Source organism: Bemisia tabaci, chromosome 10 (genome assembly GCF_918797505.1).
Source record: "Bemisia tabaci chromosome 10, PGI_BMITA_v3".
NCBI classification, from domain to species: domain Eukaryota; kingdom Metazoa; phylum Arthropoda; class Insecta; order Hemiptera; family Aleyrodidae; genus Bemisia; species Bemisia tabaci.
The window spans coordinates 25,034,973-25,054,113 of NC_092802.1; the positions used below are offsets into that span (position 1 = coordinate 25,034,973).

The 19,141-nt window shown below is 41.0% G+C and overlaps 1 protein-coding gene across 1 annotated transcript in view; it reads right to left on the minus strand.

The window, feature by feature from the left end:
* LOC109042300 (puratrophin-1) overlaps window positions 1-19,141 on the minus strand; it is a 586,997-nt gene that overhangs the window by 490,339 nt on the left and 77,517 nt on the right. The gene's annotated exons all lie outside the window — the stretch shown is intronic.

Consider the following 19,141-nt stretch of genomic DNA (forward strand, 5'->3'; position numbering starts at 1 on the left):
CCTTCGTACTTTCATGTTCGCCTTCATCGTGAAAGGGTAGGCAGATTAATCGTCTAGAAGCACGTCAATTTGTATCCTGTTTCGTCCTACTTTCTTCCAACATGTTCATTAAGTTCACGGAAAAAATTAAATTGCTGATTTAACAATTCAATTGCTAAAAAAAGTGTCTGCAATGTTTCAATGTAGATTTTTCAACAGAAAAACGCTATTCTAACCACCCCCGTAGTTATATTAGCTTACAATGGTGGTTAAAGTAGCACTTTTTTGTTTAAAATCTACAGTGAAACATTGTAGTCACTTTTTTAGCAATTGAATTATTAAATCAGCAATTGAATTTTTTCCGTGTGTTCTTGAATGTCCCGAAGATAACATTAAAATAGGACAAACGAACAAAAAAACACGACTGTCTTTTCTTCAAAACACGTTTCGGTGAAAATTCAACCTTTCAAAACTACCGCAGAGTGTCGCGTGTTGAGTGGGAGACCCTGACCTTGACTCCTCAGTCGTGGCCCAAGCGAATTTATAGGTCCCCACCCCGAGGCCGACGGCTGGGGGAGCTCAAGCCCACGCCCCAGGACACATCACTCCTCACGCCAGATTCATTTAGATTTGCACGTGTTGCAGGCAATGCGGGTGGGGGTGGCAAGGGTGTGGGGGCAGCTGCGCCGACTGAGGGGAGAAATCGCACACCGCGACACACTGTTGCTTGGAGGGCCGCGAAAGCAGGCCGACTTGCGAGAATCAGAGCGAAAGAACCGTAATCATAGTTTTTCAGAGGAGGCTAATCCTGATAATGCTTTGCAAGGGTATAATGCCACAACTATACTGCCTTGCTAAGGAAGAACGCCGCATGAGCCTTCAAACGTTGCCATATTTCACTCACTGAAACCTAATATTTCTGAAAAATATTACATTTTTTTCCAAAATTTTCGGACAATTCAATCTGCAATATCTGAAAAAGTCAAGGACTAAAACGCATAACTTTCCTTAAAAAACATTAAAATCCTTAAAATTTAAATTCCTTGAAAATACATTTTCATAGGTATAGTTTGGCAAATAATAATTGAATACTTGGACGTATTCCGTGAGTTTCGTTTTAAATGATTTTATTCATTTATATAATTTTGTTTCAAACCCGGAAATGTCCGGGGGCGTGGGGAGGGGGGGGGGAAGAGGGGGTTGCGGATGTGTCCCACAGGGTGCGTTTGATTTCATGAACGGCGCTCCGTCACGGAATCCCCTCGTAAATCTCGCTGGGAAACGGTATCACGCAAAAGACTATCAACAGTATTGAAAGGATTGCGGTCGAGTGAAACGGTGGGAAGCTTTCAAACTATCAAAGGCTCGAGTGTTTCGGATGCGTGATTTCCTCTGGCGGCCGTTTGTGCTCTGAGGGCCCTTCCGGGACTACACAGGAAGAACACCGTATGAGCCATCAAACGTTGCCAAATTTCCTTTCATAAAACACGAATTTCCTAGTTAACTTATGAATATTTTCTTTCCTATTTTTCGGATACTTTTGCTCGCAATTTCACCGAAAGTTCCTGAAAATCTCAAGGAAAAATATTCGTAACTTTCCTCAAAAAACGAACATTTTACGGAAGGAAATTTGGCAACTCTCGAATGTTCATACGGCGTTCTTCCTCAGCACGGCAGAACTGCCCTTGATTAATGGGAAATGTCTAAGGCGGTGAGATGTGGCTCTTGACCACGGACAATGGTGACATTTTTGTCAAGGTCGTTGCGTGTGGAGTATCGAGAAAGACTGGAGCCACTCGGATATTAAAAAGGATCTTCAGCTTTCGTTTCCGCGTATCTAGTAGCTAAATCAATATATTACCTTGACCCTTTTTTAAGAAAACTGGGAGCTGATTATTGGAATTGATAGACAAAGCTGTGGACGAACAAGAAATACTAATAGACAGTGCGGCGATCCTACTGGTGGAAATGGGTAGTTGTATTGGACAAAGGAGATTAATGATAAACTACCTATCGGTAACCCAAAAGGGGCCCTATTTACAATCCATCATTTTCTCTTTAAGTCATAACAACCGCACAAAGAGAAATTTCAACCTAAAAGTTTGGTTAATACGGGAAGTAAAACACAAAATAACTCTAGTTTTTGGTCGGCAATTTCAAGAGAAAATATCAGCTAGTTATCTTGAAAAAATTTAATAAAAGACGAGTGGTGGATACCAACTCCGCAGCTGGAAGAATGCTTTGTTCCAGTCTCTCCAATGCTTTTCGCACTAAATTCACTGCAAACTACCCAAAATCAACAATAAAGTGTGTTGGTCTATGTTTCACTTCCTATATTAACCAAATATAACACAGGAATACAAACGTTTTTATCCGTATCACCTTTCAACCCCTCACCATGTCAGTCACGGCCTTAAGCAAAGCTTTACACTCACCTCAGCTCAGACAAATCCGCAGTTTGTTTTTTGTAACGCAGAGCCGGGTTTTCTATCCAACCCATTGCAATTACCGGAGGTACAGGAGCGTGGAGCAGTGGCACACTACTGCCGTGCAAAGGAAGAATGCCGTATGAACATTCAAAGGTTGCCAAATTTCCTTCGATGATATATTTATTTTTGAGGAAAGATTTGAATATCTTTCCTTGAAATTTTCAGGAACCTAAGGTGAAATAGAGAATTTTCACACACAAATTGTATTGCTTCATCTGAGAGTGCCTAATGAGCTGAGTTCGCAGTAATTTTTATAATTTTTTTTCAGACAAGGGAAATTGGAGGAAAACAGATTTAAGTGTGAGAAAAAGTGCCGCCTTATGATGTCATCTGGCGGCATATTCCATTTAAACACATGTGCTAAAAGCAGATTAGGTTACTTTGTCATATTTTGTCCAATAATTGTTCAATTTAGAAACCAAGGATATCCTCGCAGTCAATTTTCCTAGTACTTTCATTTTAAAGATGAAATTCACAAAATTTCAGACACCTGTAAATTCTCTGTTGCGAACACAATTTCCTGAAAAATTGGAAGAAATACATCCACGTGTTTACCAGGAAATTCTGGTTTTAATACAAAAAATTTGACAACACCTTCATGTTCATACGGCGTTTATCCTTAGCACGGGAGACTACCCCCCTCCCCCTCCACAGTTCCTACCCTGGGGATCGGAGTCGAACGTGACGCACATGGCCCGCGAACTCTCGCGTCCAGATCGGCGCTGATTTCCCCTCCCCCCCCCTCCTCCCATCTCGTCACAGTGCCTGATGGCTGAGTTATCGTCATGTTTTTAGATGGCTCGTTGATTCTGTCAACAGACCGTTTTTTTTACCCCCCGCCCCCGGAACCCCGTTACCTCACCGGGCAGGAACCGCGTATGTCGGTTGGGTCCGTGCGAGCAGTTGAGCGGTTTTCGAGGAGCGTTTTCGTGGCTGCCCCAGGTACGAGGCGAAAAGACCGGTCAAGTTCGGATAATGATCTGGATCGGAACGCACCGGAGCACAGTGGATCGAGTCAATATGTAGGAGAGGTCGGACAAAATTTGGAGACTTTAAACTCTTATTACTCCTGTTATTTAAATTTTTGAGGTTCTAGAGTGGTTCCATTGGTTTCTTCGTGAAATTTTCGTCGAACAGCATAAAATTTGACAAAATAAACATCCAAATTTGTAATTAAAGTCAAAAATTTCATGTCCAACCTCTCTAGAAAACTCGAACCACTGTGCGTCCGAGCCCGGAGTTTCGTCAGCGTCGATTCAGCTGCGTGCCGTGAGGTATCGCTCAACGGCTTAAAAGTTGTGTCGAGGTCCAGGGAGTTGCCAGGGGTGCGGAGATTACGGGATTGCCGAACCATCGTTTTTCAGCGAAAGAACGTATCTAGATTCCAATGTTGCGAAATTTCTATTCGTAAGATATCTTGAATAACGGACCGTTGACCATTCACAACTTGTAATTTCACTAATTTTCGTTACTAATTGTACGAAAAAAAGGGGGTTTTTGAATAGAATTGAACGGAATATTAAACCGATTAGATCTAATTTTCCGTTCGTCCTCAAAGGCAATGTGAGCAACGCAGCCGATGATATAAGAGACGTAATACGGCCTCGTTTTTTAATGACCTCCCAAATAAGAACGACACTCAACTGCAACATAGAGCGAGGCATTGCGAGTGCACGCTTCGCGTCATCGCGCCTTCAATTTTGCAGACGCAACACGGACATCCATCGAGTACGAATAGTTGTATCTCTGCGCCGTCGTTAACAAGCTTCCTTTCCCGTGCTCCATTTCCATATTCAGTTAGTTTCCATTTGTTTCAATTGTTGTGGTGCTTTAAAGACTGCATATACAACACATCCGGAGATGGGACAGATTTAATCTAGCCTCTTCCCTTGACTTTTCTTCCGAATGTGAGCGACATTTCACTAGCAACATGGAGCGAAGCATTGAGAGTGCACGCCTCGCGACATCGCGCCTTCAATTTTGCAGACGCAACACGGACATCCATCGAGTACGAATAGTTGTATCTCTGCGCCGTCGTTAACAAGCTTCCTTTACCGTGCTCCATTTCCATATTCAGTTAGTTTCCATTCGTTTTAATTGTTGTGGTGCTTTAAAGACTGCATAAACAACACATCCGGAGATGAGAAAGATTTAATCTGGCCTCTTCCCTTAACTTTTCTCCCGAATGTGAGCGACAGCTCCCGAGTGCGAGAACTTATAAACTGCTGGATCTTCCGCCAAAGCAGTCAGTTTTAAATTTTGGCATTGATAAAGTAACTGCTGTAGCGGGTATTTCAGCATTTTTTAATTTCTCGCGCACTTTTTTACATCCAGAATGTTAAATCAACTTTTTTTCGGTAAAAAGAAACAATTTCCACGGCACAATAGTGGGCCAGTATGGCCTCCAGACCGGAGCGATTTTTAATGCCGTCAAGATGCAGTCTTAGGGACGAGCTCCAGGCTCCAGGTGGGTTTTCTGCGGCGTTTCCGGAATTCCGGGGAATCGGGTTCCCGTCGCGTCGCCCGTAAAAGGCGCTGCAGACGCTGACGAGTTCCCCTTGCGCATGCGCGAAAGGGAACTCGTTCCCGTGATCCATGGTGGCCGACGGATCGCCACCGGTCAACGTTGATCCTCGGTGTCATCCGTCCGCCCTCGGTGCTTCTTGCTCGGCGTCCGGAATGCCCGACGGGTTCCGGAATAGGGTGACCTGGAGACCAACACTACCGTGATGGCGAAGAGAGCGGTGAGTGCAAACATGGAATTTAAAGAACACGGGCTCAGAAGCGTCTGACCGGAAAATTCAATGGAGATGTTGCATGTGTGAGGGATTTGCGATTTGACTGTTGATTCTCATGTAAAAGTTCGCGAGGAACACGATGGTGCCTCTGGTTTTCTCTGAAATCATCTCGCAAGCTCAAAAAAAGCTCTCAAGTTGAGGCCAAAATGGAGGGGGTATCCCACGCTATCCTGAGAGTCCACCTTAACATCAAAACAAACTCTCCATGCAAAGATAGGGAGCAAATACATTGACAGGGCTGCCACTTTATTTGGGGACTCTAAAACTGGAAACACGGCATCACTACTAATGTATTTGCTCCCTATCTTTGCATGGAGAGTTTGTCTTGATGTAGAGGTGGACTCTCAGGATAGCGTGGGATATCCTCTCCATTTTGGCCTCAACTTGAGAACTGTTTTTGAGCTTGCGAGATGATTTCAGATAAAACCAGTGGCACCATCGTGTTTCTCGCGAACTTTTACATAAAAATCAACAGTCAAATCGCAAATTCCGCACATATTCAACATCTCCATTTAGAGAACACGGGCTCAGAAGCGTCTGACCGGAAAATTAAATTGAAAGAAGCCTCCGTTCTTCATCAAATCGTCACTAATCACCCGATAGACTCCTGGAAATCGTTTGGATGATTAAAAATCGGCCAGTTTCATTTCAATGACATGAAAAGCGTATTTTTCATTTTCATGTTAGGGTAGTGTACGGCAAGACAGCTGTAAGTGGTGTCTTGTCCATCGTTTCGTGGTTGCATTTTCGACACACAAAAAATAAATTTTTAGGTTAAAAATTGGCAGAGGAGGGCGGCCGCGGCACTGTACGTGAAAGAACTGTTTTCATTGGCTCTCTGGAGGAATAATGTCACTTACTGCTGTTTTGCCTGAGACACTCCGTCATTTTTTACGCACTTGTGGCTTTCTCTTAAATCTCGTTTTCATAATATTGAGACGAATTTTGCTGCTTTAGCAATTTCAGTAATTTTATCGAAAAGAGATTAGACCAATTTTGAAGGAAACTCGATTTCGTAACTTGGATAGTTACTCCTCTCTTCGACTTCGCGGTAAAATTGCATTGTTGCAAACTTCAGCCACAGCAAAAAAAGGGCGACTATTGTAAAAAATGGCTCAAAAATCACGATGATTGCATCGGAGCACTTTGAAATACACTCCTAACATCACAATCTGCGTAAGGAATATGCATTTTTGAAAGCTTCCCGCTTCAAAACCGACGGGCCGTGTCGATTGGGTTTGCAAACACCCTGTACTTCGTCTCGTCGCGGCGCACATTGGTTCCGAGACCCGATCTAGGTGGCATTAATTCGAAAAAATGAATTTTGGAAAAATTAAAATTTGACACCACAGATTGATAGTGCATACTCTCGAGAGTAACTTGGCCAAATATCATGAAGATTGGATCACTAATAAGGAAATGATAAGCTCCTAAAGGTGAGGCCGCGAGGTACTTTTGGGCGGACTCGCACCAGTTTTCAGTGTTTACTGTCAGGTCCTATGATTTGAAGTTCATCACACAGAAATAGATACAAATGTGAAGTGTTCTGTTATGGTGTATCAAAAATATAAGGCATGTTAAAGGTTTATACGTTCTTACTATCTTTCAAAAACGTGTCTATACATCTAGACAAGCCGTTAGACAAAGCGTTATTTTCTACTAATTCCAAGCAAATTTTTACAAAAATGGCTCTAGATGAATGTCTTGCGCCGGTTCGCACGCATACAGACCTATAGTATTAGTTAGTACTAACCCTAAACTTGATTTTAGTGCAATAAAATTCTGCGCATACTTGCGTCCCTGGGGGTTAGGGCACTTTGAATTTCCAAAACCGGCTTTCAAGAAATAAAGAATTGACACACTAAGGAGCTTACTGCAGACCTCAGATCCTTGGGAATATGAATACTGCATTTTTTACAGGTCATGTGGGTTCTCAAGTCTTCATAATCGTTGAGATGATTATTTTTTACTTTGTCTATACCTCTAGAGAAGCCCATAGACTTACCACAGCTCCGGTTTTTTGACTGGAAATTTTACAATTATGACTCAAAATAAAGGCCCTGCGTAGGTTCGCACACGTGCAGACCGACCGTAGTAGTTAGTGCTGACCCTACACTTGATTTCGGAGCAAAAAAATTCTGCGCATACTCGCGTCCCTGGAGGTTGGCGCACTTTGAATTTCCAAAACTGGCCTTCGAGAAATGAAGAAAATTGACACACTGAGGAGTTTACTGCACTACTGCAGACTCCAGATCTTTGAGGACTGCATTTTTTGCACATCACGTGAGTTCTAAAATCCTCACAATCATTGGGATGATTATGTTTCACCTTGTCTATACCTGTAGAGAAGCCCATAGACTAAAGACAGTTCCCGTTTTTTGACTAGAAATTTTACAATTATAGCTCAAAATACAGAACACGTGGGTTCTTAAATCCTCTCAATCGTTTAGATAATTGTTTTTCACATTGTCTGTACCTTTAGAGAGGCCCATAGACACTGTTCCACAGAAAAGGAGCTTACTGCACTCCTCGCGCATTATTCCGTGATTGTATGAGTAAATGTCCTCTAACTTAACAACGAATGCTTATTTCTTTCTTGGTTCATGATTTCTTCGTGTTTTTATTCTCTCAGGTCTGTAAGGCTCTGAAATCATCGCAAGCTCACAACTTTGTTTAAAAAAGAAAAAGAGCAAGTGTGACACCTCACTCTTTTTGATGAGCAATAAAATATTATACCGATGAATATTTTCCTGCTCTTACAGACAGTAATCATTTTTCTTTTAAAATACTTTGTTATTAATTTTGGTTTCTGCTTTCCTTCATTGAGTGAATATACTTCTTGTTCAAGTAAAATATTTATGTTACGTATGTTTAAATTGCCGCGTATAATGAATTTAAATGTATTTTTTGAATTATAGACGAAGATCGAATCTTAATTCATAGTTATTCTGATAATATAATAATTCTGATAGCATAATTGTACCATTAAATTACAAAGCTTCAAAATTTCTGTTGGTTTTAAAGCGCGGCGAATCAAGAAATCAGCGAGCATTGAGGTTCAAATAAAGTTCTTCTTACGCTGATTTGTCAACACTGTATGAACAACTCGAATTGTGGGATAAGCAGTTTTCTTTGGTACTGGAATTTATTTTCCTCAGGGAAACCACAACATTTAGGAGGTATATTTTACCAGATAATACCAATTCCTGGTTCACAAAATTATACAACATTGCCCTCCCCCCCCCCCCCATAAAAAAATTAGTAATTAGAGGACAAATCCTCGTAAATTCATCGATAGTTTTTGATGATAAATCAAAAAAGGTTGAAAAATATATCAGTCCAGGAATTCAGCCATTTTAAAATATTATTAATGTAGTATTAAGTATGAATTTTCAAGCTAAATGCAAATTTACCACCTTATGCTAAATGATACAGTCAAATTGACTTCAAATTCGTAATTAGCGACCCAAAGAACCCCTAGAAACATATATAATATGTCATCATCAGTGATATTCTAATTAATGCCACCTAGATCGGGCCCTGGAACCAATGTGCGGCGGTTGGCGGGCGGTAGGAATGACCGCGATGTAAACACAAGACGACGGAGGCTGGATGCACCAGTCGGCTACGCGGATAGAAGGCAGGAAAACGCAAGGAAACGCGTATTGCACAGCTGTTGAGCGAGCTCTAAAAATAGATCACCGCTTCGAGGTGAGATGAGCTAAGGTGGAGCAGCCTCCGTGTCCACGCTGAGGGAATGGAGGGTTGCGGGACGGAAATTAACTCTCATCGTCTTCGTTTCTCTGGTTGGAGTTTTACTGTAGAGACATTATTGCCGTTTGTGCGGAGCTTTTTGATAAATTGCGCTAAATAGACCTCCAGGGGAGCCGCGGACAAAATTGAATGAGCGGGTAAAGCGGAATATGGTCATTTAAAAAATTCAGTCCGTCCAGTTCCAGGGTGTCTAATGGTACCCTGTTATTCGAATTCGTAGCTTTGTCAGTACATTTTCCTTGCTTTTTCAGGACTTTCCCAAAGATTCCTTTTTTTGACGATTCTCAAAAAGCCTTGCTTTCTTCCTTACCTTTTCCTTACTTCACGCGCATTTATAACTGCCTGGAAAAAAAACACATTGCATCTGGAGTCCAGACTCTTAAAAACATCGACAAGAAAAAATACTCTTGATTCAATCAGATTTAAGATTAAATCAAGAACCAAGACTCTTAATTTGAGCGGATTTCCTTTTGATTTAAGCTTAAATCTGATTGAATCAATAGTTCTTTTTCTTGTCAATGTTTTCAAGAGTCTGGACTCTAGATCCAATGTGTTTTTTTCCAGTGTGTATTCGAATTAGGTAAGAGGAAAAATGGAGTGTCAAAGGATTAGACCGAAAAACACGAGGAATAATCGAACCGGGAAAATGATAATTGGATTACGGTAGGAAATCACATACCCGAAAGGCTACTTTTTCGAGTTTATCACAAAGCTCTCGAATTTCCGTACCTTTTCCATACTTCTGTCCCAACCTTCCGGAATCCGTGTTTTTCAGGGTATCCGTGCTTTTCCCGCACGGCAGAAACCCTGAGGTTAAAAAAATGTCTTGTCATTCAGGCGTTTAATACTTCAGACATTCAGGAATCCTACCTCTCATGCAGAACCAACATCAATTGGATTACATTTTGCAAAAAGGAACCAGAAGCATTGCAATGGTGCTAAGATTGTGTGACTTTATCCTTTCCGATAAAATAATTACTGAGACCATGAAAAAATATGAAATTTGCATGATAATTTTTGTCCTAAATTTACAGTTTTCAGCGAGTAAAATAGAAACTGTTAATGAATAATCAGGTTTTTCTCTTAAGACAAAAAGGTTGCGCAATTTTAGCAACATTGCAATGCTCCTGGTTCCTTTTTGCAAAATGCAATCCAATTGAACCCTTCCTTCTTGACATCAAATATTATATTACCATTAACCGCGTTTTACGCCTATGCATGGGAAATTTAACAAGAGTGGTTCTATTGTAAACAAGTCTTCAAGCAACCTCAGTTTTGAGAGGAAGACAAGGAACTGCGGAGCGTGATCCAACAACCACTCAATTGGACGTATTTCTGTCAAACGGAACTATGTGCATTAAGCCATGAGACCTGAGACCGATAGGAATACGTGTATAACAGGGCTCACGTCATAATGCACACTATTCCGTTTGACAGAAATACGTCCAATTCACAATCGGTTCAGTAGTCCCTGGATCCGGAGTACTTCTGATAAAAACCGCGTAAATTCTGCAGTAATCAAAATGGGACGTCCTTTGTTTTTAAACAGTTTTTTCGTGGATAGGTTCAATTTGTTTACAACCCCTCGACGCGTTGCGCCACTTAATCGATCAACGACGACAGGGCGACTAATTGAGTGCGTTCGAGCATGGGAAAAACAAAACGATCGCTCGCGCGGTAAAAATAAACCGCGAGCGGCTGAGCTGCGATAGGGGTGGCCACCGTTCTGGGAGCTAAATTTCACACCGTGGTGCCGGATTTTAAAAATAAAACGAATTTAAAAATTTCGGACACGTATGCTCCGAACACTATCAGAGTCCCTTTGTAAAGAGAATTGAGACAACGCGGCTTATGGATGTCACAAACGGGGATAAAGATTACACAAATCGGACGTTTCTTGTAATCTTTGATCAACCCATTCCCGAATTCCTGTCTCTGTCCCCTCTCTCATTACATTTGTTCCTTGTCGTGCCCCATGTTCCCCGGTCCATTCCAGTTTATAATCTTTGAAATTTGTGGAAATGTAATCTTCATTCCCGCTTGTAACACTGTGAATGCCCAAATTCCGGGAGCCAATCAGAAATGGATTTGCATTGTCTCTACTCTCAGTATAAAGTTACTGTAAATACTGTTTGAGGCCATTCCCTTTCTCAAGATGAAATTTAATCAACTTGAATAGTTTTTTCGAATCATTGGAAAACAAGTAGCTTGGATCCAGAGACCAGAATATTTGAAAATTTAACGAGAAAAAAAACGACCGCGTTTGGCAGAAACGAACCAAGCCACATCGGTCGAACACCTGAAAGTCCATACAAAAAACCTACGATATAGAACGCGTTATACACACAACAAGACCACAATAATGGTGGGTCTCTCCCCGCCGAGCCTATGCGAAACGGGGCTTCGCTTTTCCCAAGATCACGGCCGGGTTATTAATTTATTAACACCGTTGAACGACATTACAACCGACAGTGGAGTACATTATTATTTTCACACATAAATAATTCAGCATACCATTTTACGATGCATTCTTCATAATTAACTCTCGCGCTAATTCACTTAACGTTTTAAAGTACATTTATCACTGAGGCGTCCCAGCGTGAGCGAGATCGAGAAAAGATCCGTGTGATATATTCAACGGGGGAATCAACCTCATTGCATAAATCAGTGATCGACTTCCAGCCGGCAGATCTTCAGAAGCGAGTCTGAATATGGTCTTTGAAAGTGAATTCTTTCATTTTGGATAAGAATTCTAGAAATGCTGTGTTTCGGGAGAGACGGCAGGGGGAGGTAAAATTGTTGCGGCCCACGCCTGGGGCCCCAGGGGACTTCGTTAGCTGATCGAAATAATTTAGGACGCGAAAGGAAACATTTAGAGTGAGGAGAGAGACAATGTACGATATTGCGAACGCGTTTGTAGAACATGCACGATAGAATGCTTGACCTATCGAATGTACAACGCAGGGCGGGTGTAGGGATCTAAAATAGGACTTTCCTTTACCCAAGTATGAGCACTTTTTAAAGTTCCAGGCAATTCCCGGCTAAAATCTACTTTCCTGGGATACTTTGATAGACAGACACACACTAAACATATTCGCGAAGCTTACTGTTACTTAGTTACTTAGATACTGCTTAGGTTTATCATTTAAGTGTACTAGAGGCGTACGGTATGAACCGGAGGACTATGGAGGGTGAAAACAAAAGAAAATAATGACTAAAAATTATGATTTTTTTCTTTCTTTCTTTCTCTTTCTTATTTGCACGGTGACAATACTTCTACCTTCTAGGGAAGCAAGAAAGTAAGACGTTGGCGCAAAATAGAAGCTATACCTGACGATGAGACCCTAATAGAAATATACTTCATCTTTTACTTCAACAGTCATTAAGTTAGATGATATTACCTTTCTCCCGATCACTTGTTAACCGATTTTAGGCTATAGCTATTTCGATGTTACGCACACATCATCATCAGGCCACTTCGACTTCGATTTGATGATGATGTGTACGTAACATCGAAATAGCTATAGCCTAAAATCGGATAACAAGTGATCGGGAGAAAGGTAATATCATCAAACAAAATGCAGCTCGATAAAAAGAAGTTCAACTTTAAAGTCATTAAAGTATTTTGTCCGGTCTTGAATATTGCTTCAAAAATTCATATTTTTCTTCTAAGAGCATGGAAGAAAATCTTATCGATTTTCATTAATCTGAACAGACCTCATCAAAGTGAGAGAGGGAACGAAATCAGAAAACCCCCATAAAATTTCCTCCTAGTATTTTATTTTAATAATAATATGATGGCATCATGAATTTTTATAATCTACATACATTCCTAACTCAATTAGATTTTTTTAAGCTATTCAGAAACCCAAGGCAGCATTCAGCATTTCTGAACCAGCGTACACGGACATTTATAGGATAAAGATCTCGCTCTGACGTGGACCTAGTTTTTATGTATTAATTTACTTTTTTCTTCAGAGCGGCATTTAAAAAATCCGTTGCAGCACTGAGCAAACCGCATTTCTGCAAGCGGGAGAGGGAGAGGTCCATTGATGTCGGCAACTGCACTGCCCTGCTAAGGAAGAATGCCGTATGAACATTCGAGAGTTGCCAAATTTCCTTCGATAAAATGTTAATTTTTTAGGAAAGTTATGAATATTTGGACCGCGTTAAACAGAAAGGAACAAAGCCACATCAGCTACTGCCAAATTTAATCGGACAAGTTAATTTTTTTCAAGATAACGGTTGTGCGGGTTTTTGTGCAAATTTCAGTGAAAATTCTCCATAGTTTGAAGCAATTTCCTTAAAGATTTCAAGGGAATCCGCACAAACGATCTCTCGTAAAAAATTGAATTGCCCCGTTAAATTTGGCAACAGCTGATGTGCCTTGGTTCCTTCCTGTTGAACTCTGTCCGTTTTTCCTTTAAATTTTCAGAATCTATAGATAAAATTGCGATCTACATTATCTGAAAAATTGGGAGGAAAATATTCATAAATTGACGAGGAAATTCACGTTTTATCGGAGGAAATTTGGCAACGCCTGATGGTTCATACGGCGTTGTTCCTTAGCACGGCAGTGGAGCGACAGCGACGTGCTCTCGTCGGACAAATGGAGCATATTTGTGTGGACAATGGCTCGGCTCGTATTTGCACGGGCCCCGAGTGGATTTGTGTCTTATTATAGTCATGAAAGTAACAGGGGACAAGGGCTACTCCCGGCCGCGGTGTCGGTGAGCTCTGTGCTCTACCTGTTGCCGTGTAATTGCCCGCTGACTAGCTGCCACCCGGTAATTCCTTAACGAGACCCCGTTGCCGCGTTTCGCCAGAGGGACATTCTTGTAAGAGCGGAAACCAAAAGTATACCGTTAAAAAATTAGGTAAGAAATTCGGTGTCGGAGTCTTTACACTGGAAAAAAAAAAAAAAAAAAAAAAAAAAAAAAAAAAAAAAAAAAACATTGGATCTACAGTCCAGACTCTTGAAAACATTGACAAGAAAAAGGACTCCCGATTCAATCAGATTTTTGCTTAAATCAATGGGAAATCCGCTCAAATTAGAGGCTTGGTTCTTTATTTAGGCTAGATTCTGATTGAATCAAGAGTATCTTTTCTTGTCGATGTTTTTAAGAGTCTGGACTCTAGATCCGATGTGTTTTTTTCCCCAGTTTATGGCGCCCAAAAACCCTCCAGGGTGTCTAGTTATTCTTCATTTTGAGAAATCCTGATTAAGTCCTGACTTTTCCTGATTTTTAACTGCTAAATCCTGATTTCAAACTATTTACAAACCCTGATTTTTTGCGGAGAAAAATTAAAATTTCTGCATAAGCGTATGCGAAAGCAGAAAAAAATCCGATCGGACAGGCCGACTTTTCTCAAATTCTGATGAAATGGTTGGTCCTTGTAGCCTTCGAGGGTATATGATGGACTAACTATCGGGTCTTTCGTGGGTTGCTGGTAGATAATCTATTATCTACCTCATCTGTCGATAGCAAACCCCCGCTTCCACCAATAGGATCCCTCCATATCCTGTTTGTCTTCTTGGTCTATTGCTTTGTCTATCAATATCAACGATCGGCCCCCTGTTGAGATTATCGACAGAAAGATGTACAAGTTTTGCAAAGGATACTCAACTCAGTTTGAGAGACACTCGTAAAGACCAGTCCGCTTCCTTTTCTCTGAGCAAGGTGCCTACAACTTTTCAAGAGGGAAAAAAGTCTTCAGTTCATTACGAGCTCAGCTTATTCAAAGGTACACATTGCTTTGGAAGTATAAAAAAAAACTAACGTATGCTAAGCACACAAAACTCCGGCGATAATCCCTCTGCATCTCACGACGAGTTACCGCGCTGGTCATTTCCCAAATTAAAACCTCGAAAGTTTGCGTCTTGAAGACTCTGTTGCGCAAATGGGCGTATTTCTGTCGAACGGAACTAAGTGCATCAAGTCATGAGCCCTGAGACCCATAAGAATATACGCGTGACAGGGCTCACGTCATAATGCACATAGTTTTGTTGGACAGAAATACGTCCGAATCCGCTTTTGGATTTACATAATTCGCGGATTTTCGAGAGTGCTTCCGATTCTGCGGACGTGCGCGAAAGCCGGGGGACCCACCGAAAGAGAGCTCTTTCAGCCGTCGAGGAGACTTTTCCAAAACTTTCAGTCGCACGAGCGTGTCCATCGGCGCTTTTACTCTTTCATAACGACGCTAGATCAACGTGACTGATGGGTGCAAATAGAATGTTCTCCGAAAATTGCGCACGTATTTTGACTCTTTGAAGAGTCTTTCCCTGGGAACTCTGTGACTTCACGAAAGGAATGGAGGATTTGTTCACACAAATAGTACTGCTTCATCCGTTGTTCGAAACTCACTGGCGCCAACGCGCCAAATGCGCCGAAAAAATCGGCCATGGCGCCTAAAAAATGATGGCTCTGCGCCAACGTGGCCCCTAAAAATCTGGATTTTCACAGGAAATCACATAAAGAAAGAAAAAGAAATCTATTTGAATTGAAAAAACTCAGAATTTTCAGCACTACAAGTGAAAGCTTGCTTTACCATAGAAGGTTAATTAACCTCAAAATAATTGCATGCTTGAGAGCTCGGTTGAGACTCGCATTGGGATCCTTTCAGAGTTTGTTTAAACCTCATATTAAGAATGCTTTAGGATTCGTTTGAGCCCCTCGCATCAAGAATGCTTGGGAATTCGTTTGAGCCTCGCATTTAGAATGCTTGAGAATTCGTTTGAGCCTCGCATTGAGTTTCTTTAGAGTTCGTTTTAACCTTAAAATACAGATGCATGAAGTGCTCTTTCGAGCTCCGTGCTATTTATAGTGCGCGAGGTGCTCCATTGAGCCACCCCATACCTACAAAGGCGTGATGTGCTCCATTGAGCCACTCGCATACAAAGGCTTGAAGTGGTCTCTCGAGCTCCACGCTAAAATTCAAGTGAATTCCTTTTCAGCTCTTAGTGTATACCATAAGTATTGTGTAAGAATTATGGCAGAAACGTTCCTCCAAACCGTGCTAAATTATAGTTTCTTTGAACTCTGTGCCGATAAAAATTCAGAATTTCAGACTGCCAGCTTAACAAAGTATAACCTTAATTCAAGTTGGCGACTTGATTTAAAAAAAAAAATTAAAATTAAATCATATGGTTTCATTACATTGTTGACAAGTTAAGAAAAAGCTTATCAACGATGAAAGCCAGAAACAAAAATGCGATGGCAAAAATAGCCATTGCAACATTTGCCGCAAAATCACATTCATAAAAGATAATTCCATTTCTCTCTCTTTATTTCTCTTTATTTATTGTAATGTGAAAAATTTGTCATATGAAATTACGTCATAACATTTTGCATCGGCATGTAACCTCTGATAATTGGGTAAAGATTCATTTAATACATATACAATTTCAGAAAAAATCATTAATAGTTGTTAATAGTTTCCCAAAGGCGAGCTCTCCAACACAGTAGTGTTGGAACCAGCAGCTTGTTTCTATTCTTCACAATTTTATTATTAGTGCTTTTGTCTTCCCCAAGTTACAGCTACTTACTAGTTCTGTTACGAGAACATCTTGCGTCTAACTTTTCGCTAAGTGCACCGTATATAGGCAAAAAGTCAATTTGGCCCCTAAAAAATCTTCAGTGGCGCCTAAAAATCGGGCTTGATGCGCCACATGGCTCCTAAAACTCGAAGGTGAGTTCGAACATTGGCTTCATCTAAGAGTGCTTGGTGGGCTGAGTTCGCAGTATTTTCCATGATTTTTTTCTGAAATGGGAAATTGGAGGAAAATAGATTTAAAAGTGAGAAAATGTGCGGCGTTGTGACGTCATCTGGTGGTTTCACACATGTTTTTCAGCAAATAAGGTCATTTTATCATATTCCCTCCGATAAGTGTTTAATTAAAAAACCAAGCATATCCTCTTGTTCAGTTTCTCAGCAGTTCCCATTTAAACATTAATTTAAAATATTTCGAACACCTGCAAATTCTCCGTTTCTCTTACTAATCGCTGAATTCACTGTTAGGTATATTCACAAGTCCTAATTAGATAAATCTCTACATCCGGACTGAACAATTCAACCACAACACAGTCAAAATGTACAGCTTTGAAATTTTGTAAAGTTTTCAAGGGAAAAACGGTGGCAAGATTTCACGTAAGTTTTATCAGCTTACGCGCAAGGACTTAAATACTGCCTGTGATAGCGTAAAGATTCAAATTTTACCGTCGATGAGAGACGTCCGGGGACAGTCTTGTGTTTCAGTCGATTCTCGACGGGACGGTATAGAGACATGTACTTCTGAACAACAGAAAACGAACCTGTAACAAACAAGGAAACAAGCATTAAAATATGGGGTTGCGTAACGAACGGCAAGTTTGATAAGACAAATCGGAAGTAGTCAGATCTTTGACTTACAGTATCTGTCTACGCGCGGACGATATCCGCTAGTGTGCTTTCGTATCAACGTTACATAAAAGAAGTTCAAACTCATCGTGCGGTGAATTATGGAAATACTCCGAAAATAAAACTTTGATGTTTGAAGTAGTATCCATAGTAATTAATTAATTATCATGCGATCATGAGGGGAAGCGAATTTTCCGGTGCGTGTAGAGAATAGAATTTCTTCTTTTTCGAGATGGTCTCAAAGACTTCATTGAAATGTTTAGGAAAAATTACAGTTCAAGTTTTGGTAGGAATCGTATAAACGTTTGTTGACGTTAAACGTCATGCTAGTGCTAATCAGGGTTGCCATGATTTCTTCATTTGTAAATTATCCCAGTCCTCTTGGACTATTTTCAATTTTTCCTGACTCCAAAATTTACGGATTCCCTGACTTTTCGTGAGATTCGAATAAAACTTCCACTTTGATTTTTTCCTTTAAATTACACTCACTTCTGCCAAACCCTATACTCATCAAATTCCCTAACTTTCCCAGACATTTTCTGATCGCCGAAAATTTCCCGGATATTTCCCGGTCACCGAAAATTCTCTGACTCTCCCGGTTTTCCAGACGGCCGAAAACCTGTGTGTCTTCCTCTCTCCTTCTCTCGCCATCCGAATCAAAGAGCTGGCTTTACTTAAAAAAGCGAACGGTGAAGATCTGATAATACAGCAACAAGCTACGGCAATCCTTCAAGGGTTAGGGAAGTTCACAGAATATAATGTTCGTCCTCATCTGCAATATTCAACAGTCCAAACTGAGGCTAAGATTCCTCAGAAAATAAGCGAAGAGAAAGATGGAAAGCGTTTGACTGCCTATTACAAGTGAAAGGAATTAAGCTATAGTGACTACACAGTTGGAGAGAGAGAATTGGTGATCGTGAACTTTTACTACTAAAAAAGCGACAAAAAAGAGCAAAAGTGCAACACCGATGGAAAGCATTAAAACAACGTACAAAAGTTCTTTCAGACGGAAATAAAACAGAATAGTAAACAAAATATTGCTCCTTATCGATGCTCGTAACGTTCGGTCGACTAATTTTACAGCGGCCATTAACTGCTAACCCAGACAGCAATTCTTCGAGTCGAGAAGAAAGGCGCATACTCGGTGCTTTAATTAGAGGTAAGTAATTTTCAAACCTCCCAGGCCAAGAATCGAACGCAGACGATTCAATTCGACGTATTTTCGAACTCTTCAAAACAAACATTACCGAGCTTGTCCTGCATGTGATTCACCTCCGTAATAGCCCAGGCGGAAGGTGGAATATTACCAGTCGTTACTCCGAACACTCGAGTCCATTTAACTCAGTTTTTGGCTACCTCAGCGACGGAAACGTCCGAAATCTCGAGTCTTAATTGAGTCTAAATGCTGATAATAGCCGGTAGGGAGCGCCGAGGGGGCTTCAAACGCGGTATCACTGCCCTACATTCGGTCGCTAACGAAGTAACGAATATAGACGGGTCGGAATGAAGATTTAGAGGCAGCCGAGGAGACAGGCGGAAGGGAGGATGATTTTGGGGGCGGGCGGGGGGAGGCAGACGGAGCAGAGAACCATATGTAAATTGATTAGGGAGGTCCTGATGAGTGAGGAGTGAGGACCCCTATGCTCGTATGTCCATGCACTGAGGCCAAATTTTGTGAAACTGCATTTTGCTCCGGGACTT